The sequence below is a fragment of the Opisthocomus hoazin genome, chromosome 12 (assembly GCF_030867145.1).
Source record: "Opisthocomus hoazin isolate bOpiHoa1 chromosome 12, bOpiHoa1.hap1, whole genome shotgun sequence".
Taxonomy (NCBI): Eukaryota; Metazoa; Chordata; class Aves; order Opisthocomiformes; family Opisthocomidae; genus Opisthocomus; species Opisthocomus hoazin.
In genome coordinates, this window is record NC_134425.1 from 10,901,631 (window position 1) to 10,910,612 (window position 8,982).

The following is an 8,982-nucleotide window of genomic DNA, read 5'->3' on the forward strand; positions in this document are numbered from 1 at the left end:
AAGGTGTTTTTTAAACCAAATCATTTTGACAGAGCTGGGTTAGGCCACTGCTCATGCTATTCTTCCACCAAGAGCAATCTTAATTTCAGAGGCTCTCTCCCCTCTCCCTCACAATATGCCAGTTGCACGTTTCCAATAATTCTTCTCCGTTCCCATTTGTTTCTTCACTGCAGTTTACTGTCCCTGCAGTTGTGCTGTTTGCAAGGCAACACCGTAAGACAGCTCAGTGAAATGTGGGTTTTTAAAAAATTGCAACAAACCCCTGTTTCAAAAAGCCTTTTCCTTCAAGTTTATAACCCAGATCATTGCATCGATTTAGTTTACAGCATGGCTGCACAAGCAGTTGCATCAGCACAACTAAAGAGCCCATAAACTACTGGACAACAACAGAAAGTTTTGCAAACGGCTGTGCTGCCAAAGAGCATATGAAGTTTGACTACATGTTTCAGACAGCATTCAGACAAACAGCTGAAGCAACAAAACTGAGTGGAGGATAACTTCTGGTAAAGAGAACAAGCAGTTAAGGATGCTGAAACTACTTAAAACCCTGATGGACTCCTAGTATATGACCACGGCAGCCCGATGCAGCTCCATTCACTGCTGCTGGCAGATTTTGGGGGTGGAAACCTCTCCCACCGTCTCAGCTGCAGGCAGGCTGCAGCCAGATGTGCTGTTCTGAGAAGAGTCTCCGTCAGGAGGTGAACTCCAGTGATCCCAACCACGAGCAGCGCACACCACCACACAGCCGAGAGGGTCTGGGAACAGCAGTGAGCCAGCAGCCAGATTCTGGGCCCTGCATGTTCTAGGCATGGCCCCAAATCATAAGTATACTTCGTAGCTGCTCTAAATTTCACTGACAAACAGTGATTTTAAGCGACTGTCATGTCACCTGGAGGTAACTGTAACACGGAAAAGCATTATGCACACAGCCTTTACTTCGGCCAAGCACCTGAAATTTTGAAGGAAGGAAAATGAGATGGGAAATGTTATGCTAACTCTGCTATAGCAGCAGGGTGACATACACTTGAAGTATACTTTGTGCTGTCAGAAACGTGCAGGAGTGGATCCTGCCAATACCAGTGCAAATCAATTGTCCAAGTTTATTTTGATATATTACGTGTGGCAATTACTTATGGCTGCTTGAAGAATCAAAGGTAGTTATCTAAAGAATTACTTCTTTCAACAACAACAGCAAGAGACATTATCTCTCATTTTTTTTGGTCTTAGATGTTCCATCCTACACACACACACGGGTAATTCAGCGTGCAAAGATATGCCACCTTATTTTTTACACTTAGCCATGCATTGCTGCACTTTAAAGTTCTTTCGGTTATTAAGCAAGTTATTAAGCTTGTGTCAAATGCTAAGGGACTGTTAAGCACAGTGTTTGTCAGTCTATGCACTGGGCATACAGCTGATGGGATCCATACACCGCACTGAGGCAATACAGACATGTAGAAATATACATGCTCGTACAGAAATGCAACAGTTTCTTCAGTATTTACACCTTTAATATTGGGGGATTTATTCATCTATCTGCTAGATTATTATTAGCAAAAGCAGGTTACTTCTGTTTAAGGGGTCTGTTTCAGAGGCAGAGAGAAGGAAGAGTTAGAAAAGTTTTTTTAAGCTAAATTCCCCTTCCTCAGTTTCCTTACGCCTTGGCTTTAGTTAGGAAATGCCACAACTGGTGTTCTGAAGTAGAAATGAGGCAGCTACAGGATACAAATAATACTAATACTCTGGGGTAAAGAGAAAATGATATGTACACCTCACATTGAAATACATCTTCTTTAATCAAAGTAAATATTGGAACAAATAGTCCGTTATTATTTGATTGCTTAACATGATACTTTATCATACCTACAAAGTCTATTTTATGTTAGTGACTACCTAGATCTTTTTTATACTTTTTGGCAAATACGTACTTTCAGAAAAACCTACCTTTTTTTTTTAAAAAAAAAGAGTATCCTGGCTCTGTGATACCATCCTTAGTGTTTAACTTTTACTGAAATCAATAGAATTTCTCATTGGGGGTGCTTTTGTTACTCTTCAAGAGTAAAATCAACTTTAAAGCTGCCAAGGCTCTGATACTTTGTATGTAAAGTTGTCAGTCTTTCCAGAAGTGTTCACTACTTTACAGAATCAGATTGAATTAAAAAAAAAAACATAGCGTTCTTGGCACTTCCAAACTATTGTTTCCTACTTTGTTATTATTATTTGCATTGAGTAGTGCTCAGGAATTCCAGTCATGAATCCAGCTGTGCTAGACATCGTACAGATACAGGACAAAGAGGCAGTATGTGCTCCACAGTCTGCAATTAAAGTAATACGACTTGTTTGATTGCATTTCCTCTCCAGTGAAATCAGTATCTGCAACATGGATTTTTGGGGTTTGTTTTTGGGTTTTTTTGGGGTCTTTTCTTATTTTTAATTTTTCATGACAGCTAATACCAAAACAATAGGCATTAAAATGACAATATAACTATTTTAGATCTACAGTAGAACAAAGGGTATTTGCAAGCTTCCCTTTCAAACTCTTCTACTTAGAAAAGAAAAAAAAAAAAATTTCAAGTTTACAGGAGTCTGATACTCCACTGATATGTCTCGGTTCACCTCACATCATTGTGCTACGAAGGTCATGATGCAGCCTCAAATGGACAGAGAAGAAAGCCAAAATTTGGTTGAACAACCAAGGTGGTCCAGAAACTTAAACATGACAAAAACAGTTGTATCACCATTGTTTTCATTCTACAGTAAGAGGAAGAAATGAACTGAAGTCATTTTTATTCTCTACAGTCCACTGATTAAAGTGATTTTCCTTTGACTAAAATAGAACTGCATTACATATAGATTTAATAGCTTCAGCTCATGCCAACCTCATCTCTCAAACTGATGTTGATTTTTACAAGGGTGTATTACACAATTTGAAGACCTATACCACTTTTAAAGGAGAGAGGGGAAAAAAGGCAAGTTGTGCACAACATGGAGAGCTCATAAAAAGGCAAACAGATTGGCCTGTGACTGAGAATTAGGTGTTAACCATGCTCTGCCTAGGGCATCGTTTATCATGAGAGTTTCAGCAGCTGGGATGTGCTTATCCTGTAGTTGCTGAAAAATGTTTAAATATTAACAGAGGACATAAATATCTTGCTTTCTGGGCTTCTTATCTCAGTCTTTTTTTGATATATAACAAAGCTTTCCTTTTCATTGGTTTTCATTAAAGAATATTAGGTATTCTTTACATAAACAAACAAAACATAATAATTAAGGAAAAGAATCACAAGTTTTCCTGACACGTATTCTGATTAAACTAATACAAAATTATGGCCAAGTCATCATGATTTAGGGAAAGCTATATAAACTTTCCAGACATACGCATAAATGTGTGTGTGCATAAAAAAAAAAAAACACTTTAAAAAAGAAAAATGTGAATATAACTGGACTTTTCCAATTACATACAGTACTGCTGCAGTAAACTTACTCATTTCTTTTTTGCTGAAACATAAGAAATCAGAAGTAAAGGTCTTTAATTTTGCACCATTGAATCTGATGGCAGTCTTACCATCAACTTAAATGAGTTGTCTGGAAAGAATTAGGGTGCTCCAAAATGAATCTAATTTCTTACGCACGTTGAGGTTTTTGCTTTGATGGGCTTTTTCCTTCTTTGTTTGTTTTAATTGAACTTTTGGAAACGCACAAAAAATAAAGCCCACTAGAATAAAGACTAAAATACAGAACTCAATCCAAACTTCAGCGACAGTAAGTTCTGATGACCTGTTACTTAAAAGACAATGATAGCTGTGACATTTAATATATGAGAGGTTCACATCTAACGTGTTGCTCAGTTGCAAAACTCCACTAATGAATTGCACTACCTCTGAATGCATACAGTCCATTTCCATTCAGGGGCTTCAATATAATGATTTATATATATATTTAAATCCCATACAAATGTAAAATATACACATGTAAATGATTATGATAATCAGCGACTGCAAAGGAAATGGATTTAAACGGTTATCCAAGTTCGCCAGATTAGGCTGAGCGTTGCTTCCCAGGAGCAAGCTACTTCGGCCAAACGTACACCAGATTTGAAAGCTGAAACTGGGAACTAATGACTGCCAAGACTGACTGCTTTCATAATGCTTTAAACTCCCACATTCAGTTACAAAGACCTGAGCAAGACACACTGAGAAACACCTTTCTGAGCTTGTCTAGGACTTGGGCACAACAGGCTACAGCAGAACCTTCTCCGGGAAGATTTCACTTGTTCAGATCTAGGATTAGTTGACATTACTAATTGCAAATCCAAGCCAAGGTGCTGATCATTCTCAATTCAAATGATTTTCACAAGACACATCATACCCAACACCTTGGAAAATCAATTCTATGAGTATTACCTTTACAACTCATGGATAAAGCCTACTCTCATGACTAAGGCAGGTAGAAATCAGTCTCATGCCTGGAGTCAGATGCTTTAAACTCTATCTGTTGGTAACTGAACTGGTTCAGAAATCATCTTTCCTTTTCAGCTTGCACTTATCATTTCAGATAGCATCAGTACCCGATGATTTTTGCAAACAAAATTTTGTTAATAGAGTTGAAATGTCACTGTGTTGATGTTATTTACTTGGTTGACAAAATGAGAAACGTGCTGAACATATTCCAGAATAAAGGTATCTATCTGAGGGGGGAAAACACCCCTTATATGTATATATACACACACACATTTGAAATCTCAAATTGGACTTTATTTTGTTCTATTTCTATCTGTTGCTCAGATAGTTATGTTCAGAAAGCTATGAAGTGAGCCACCTTTTCTATGGCAACAACACTAAGAAAAATGTTGAGTTTAATTCTATTGATGCAATCTTATGATAGCAATGATGCTTAAAATGTTCCAAGCTCAAAATACCTTAGCATTTCCCTCCCACTGAAAGAATTTAGTTTGTATTATTTTTAAATCATAGTTGAAAGACTCCTATGATACAACTATAGTGTATACTGCAAGCATACAGCTGCTGGTATTAATAGTATATCCAAAAACTCAGGCTCTAATAATACCACAATGGAAAACAGAATAGAAAAGGAACCTTGCTAAGACATACGGTATCTTATTGTTATTGGACATACTATAAAAATACTTTTTTGTACTATGCAGCATGAGCAATTGCCTTCTGTTACAGAGTATGCAAAATCCTCACTTAGAGATATGCAGCACCAATAGCTTAAAGTACACGTTCACATTTCCTTCTTGTTTGTAAACTTAGAGGTCAGTATTTTTTCACCTTGAAAGTCTCTCAAAGCTTTGGAGATGAAATTACCCATACATATCAAGGGCCAAGTGGGTGGGTTTCAGTACCTTAATTTCAATAAATGGCTGAAAAAGTCCCCGCTAAAGTCTGTAGGGAACTCAGGTCTTCTGAAATGAAGAGTTTATAAGATGAAATCTACAACTGTGTGCTTAGAAATAGAGACCAAATTCAGGAGGAACTTCAATAATAATAGACGAAAATTTATATCACTGGCTGACTGTGTGTTCTCACTTGAAACAGTTCTATATTCTGAAGGAGTACAAGTACATTTTTTTCTAGAGAAGATGATGCAGCATATGTTCACAGGGATACAAATAAAGTGCCCAGGAATCAATTTATTTAGTCAATGTGCAATATTATCAGAAAAATTCTGAAAATTACAAATGACAATACAGTGAATTTAAATCTGATTGTGGGACTACTTCCCCTTTTAAAACTCTGTTTTGGACTTCAGTAGCAGGAGCTGATAGGAATGACTAATGTATATTGAAAAGCATTGAGCAGCTTTGCCTAAGGAGGATTTTACCTCATCTCACAGAGATGAAAACTTTTTTCTTTTTTTTTTTTTTTAATGAAAGATGTAAAAGGAGTAGGTATCCTGTACAGGGATAGTCCTTACTAAAACCAGCTGCATTTGTTAAGCAGGCACACATACTTCTTATTGATTTTCTAATATCGAAGAAAACGTCCAAAGTTAGTTTCTTGGCTAGCAGCCTGCTCAGCTAACAAATTGCTCACCTGCATAACTTAAGAACCAACTTTCATGAAATACTCAACCTCAGAGGACACTGAAGGCCCTCAGCACAGAAATTAAAGTTCTTTACAGCCAGGATGCAAGTTTTGAAGTAAAGAGAGTTAGTAAATAGTAAGCCTAGGAAGAAGCTAGCAGAAAGCTGTGCTCATTCTGTATGCAGTAAGGTAGAACAATAAGGCTGAACAGATGACAACCTTAGACTAGAATATCACATAAAACCGCTTCCCTTCCTAGGGTTTTTCTGTCGCAAACATTCATACGATTAGGCTGAGAGCTGACACTACAGAGAGCTTTTGGCTTTTGACATTATCACATTTTATGGGTGTGAAATTTTATTATTTCACAGGTATGCAAAATACTAACTTCTTCTAGGTGCTTTATCGTTTTATTTAAGACAAGTAAAATGTATAAAAGGGTAATTTTTTAGTCTTCTGAATGTATGTATGTATTATTTACTTATGTTTACTGAGAAGCCTGTTGTGAAGTCTCTTCTTATTCATAACAGTCTGGTATGTGAACACAGAGGAGGAATATTACTCAAGCAGAAGTACTGCATATTTCTCTTTATCCTGACTGCAGAGAAACTCTTGAAGAATTTCCAAAAGGATGAGTGAAGTTAAGAGGATTCTTTATCTACATCTTCGGTAGTTATCAGCTCTATTCTTTAACTGAAACTGAAGCGAGCAGCTGTTAGCTTCCCTCCTATCAAGCACTAACATGGTAGATTTGAAACAATAAACAGTTAATGCTACTTTATATCTTAAAATCAGCACCCTTCAAAAAACATCTGGCTGTGATGCCCAGACACACAAATGTCGAGCAGTTTATTTGGTCAAGTTGGCTGTTTAGAAGTATCAGCCTTCATGAAAGTTGTACGAGTATTTATTCCTATTTTCAGAGAAAAAACAGACAGAATCGTTTGCATCAAAGACAGCATGTGTATTTGTGCCTGCCCGAAAGGGAAGAGGAGGGAGGGACAAGCGAGGGTATAGAGTTTGATACCTGTTGGCAATGCTAGCAGGTTTGTGTAACGCCGTTTTGTGCCAGGTTGGATTGATTCCACTCTATTTAGCCTGGTACTAAACACAAACTGTTTGAAGTGAGACAGATTCAAGACATGACTGAACAGCAACGAACCACAAAGGAATTCCTGCCTATGTTAAGTGGTGTCACCTTCATGGTGGTAGGCAGTGTCTAAATAAGGATTTGAATTAATCTCTCCTACAATATCCACATAGAAACTGCCATAGGCTTTCTGTGCTGAGGCTTTGCAGTGCCTCCCAGGCTCCCCAGCCAAGCACTGTGTACAGGTCTGATACTGTCTAGCAGGGATGCTGTCTGACAGCTCGGGGCTCCCGATTGGGATGCTGCTACCCAGCAGATATTGTAGCCAGGCAGAATATAAGGACATGTTACTCGTCTGCCTTCCTCAAAGCAAAGATGAAGCGTCTAGTGGAACAGCCAGCTTCAGGGGTCGACGGACTCCTGCATTTCTTCTCTGGGCGCCTTGGCAGTGATGCAACTAGCTAGCGATCGGAGCTAAGGGGCTTTCTCCCTCTCCAAAGTTCCAATTGGGTGCATTATCTGTTTAGTCAACCAAAGAAAGGGGAGGAAAACAACCTGTGGGACAGGGATGACTCCTGGCTAGTTTTGGCTAAAGATTCATTACCATCCCAGCTTTTAAGAGGAAGAGCAGTATTTCTGGGATGCTCTCCTTTAGAAGTAGCAAAGGAAGCTATCATACCATTCCTATTTATTTCTGTATTTATCTAAGGGGTGCAAAGCTTTGCAGAGAAGGAAGGTGGTGATAAATCAGGGTGCTTTCCCCCCCTCATGGTTCTTCCAGCCTCCTCCTCCCTCATTTACATATTTGGCTGGTGGGTGATTTTCATTCTCAGCACGAAAACTGCGATCTATTTCAATGCATGAATGCAGCCCTGCATCTATTCAACACAGTGAAATAGCCCAGAGATTTATTGTACTAAATAAGAAAACAAGGAGAAGAAACTGGTTCTCCAGCCTTGGAAGCAACCCTCTGCGATCCGAAGTCCTCCCGATCCTTTAAAGAGGTGTAGAAAGAGGGGAAGGAAAAAAAACACCCAAACAACCCCCCCCCCCCCCCAAAAAAAAAAACAACCCAGGAGGAAAAATAGCCATACTGCCACCAATCCCTGTCCCAAGAGAACAAAAAAAAAAAATCCTAACTAGCATCCCATGGCATTTTCATTATCAGAAATTTCAAAACATCTGACCTAATGAGCCACTACAGTTCAGCCTAATACAGTACCTACTAACGAGGAAGGCACTCGCACAGTGTACCTTGCAAGAACGCAGACACTAAGTCAGAAGAAATCTACAGAGAGACAAGCCTTCTTCCAGCAAGACATAAATAATATTAACAAAATGAATACTTACTCTTTCAAGGACTGAGGAAACCGCTTGCTGACAGCCACTTCACGCACGGATTGAAAGGCTGAGGCAAAAAACATTAACCAGTCCCTATGAACTGGCAGGATTCTCCGGATTTTCTTTTCATGCTTTTTGAGGCTGCTGATGCTGGAGGAGATGCTGGTTACTTAGCTTCTCGGGTTTCTGTGCCTGCATGCTAAAGTGCAGTTATTAATTTCTCCCTCTGCACAAGCCAGCGGCAGCAGCACGTCTCCAGGAAAGCAGGGATATTCCAAATAAATCCACTAATTCTGGGTCTGAGCGCTCCAACGTGCCTGCCTGCCAAATGTAACTGTGAAGTGATGTGGAAAAGTGAGCTGGGAGCCTCCCCTGACAGCTCTTATTGGGCTGATCTCGGAGGCAGGTCTAGCGCTTGGAAATTCATGTAAGCAGTTTCGGGGGGCGGTTTCCCCCCCCCTCACCCCCCCGCCCCGCCTTTAACCCGGCAAGCACACAACTTTT

General features: G+C 39.2%; 1 protein-coding gene across 1 annotated transcript in view; it reads right to left on the bottom strand.

The window, feature by feature from the left end:
- CDH8 (cadherin 8) overlaps window positions 1–8,930 on the bottom strand; it is a 150,560-nt gene extending 141,630 nt beyond the window's left edge. Inside the window, exon 1 of the mRNA XM_075433595.1 lies at window positions 8,488–8,930. The gene's annotated coding sequence lies outside the window, so the exon portion shown is untranslated. The remainder of the gene's footprint in view (window positions 1–8,487) is intronic.
- Between the last annotated feature and the right edge of the window lie 52 nt (window positions 8,931–8,982).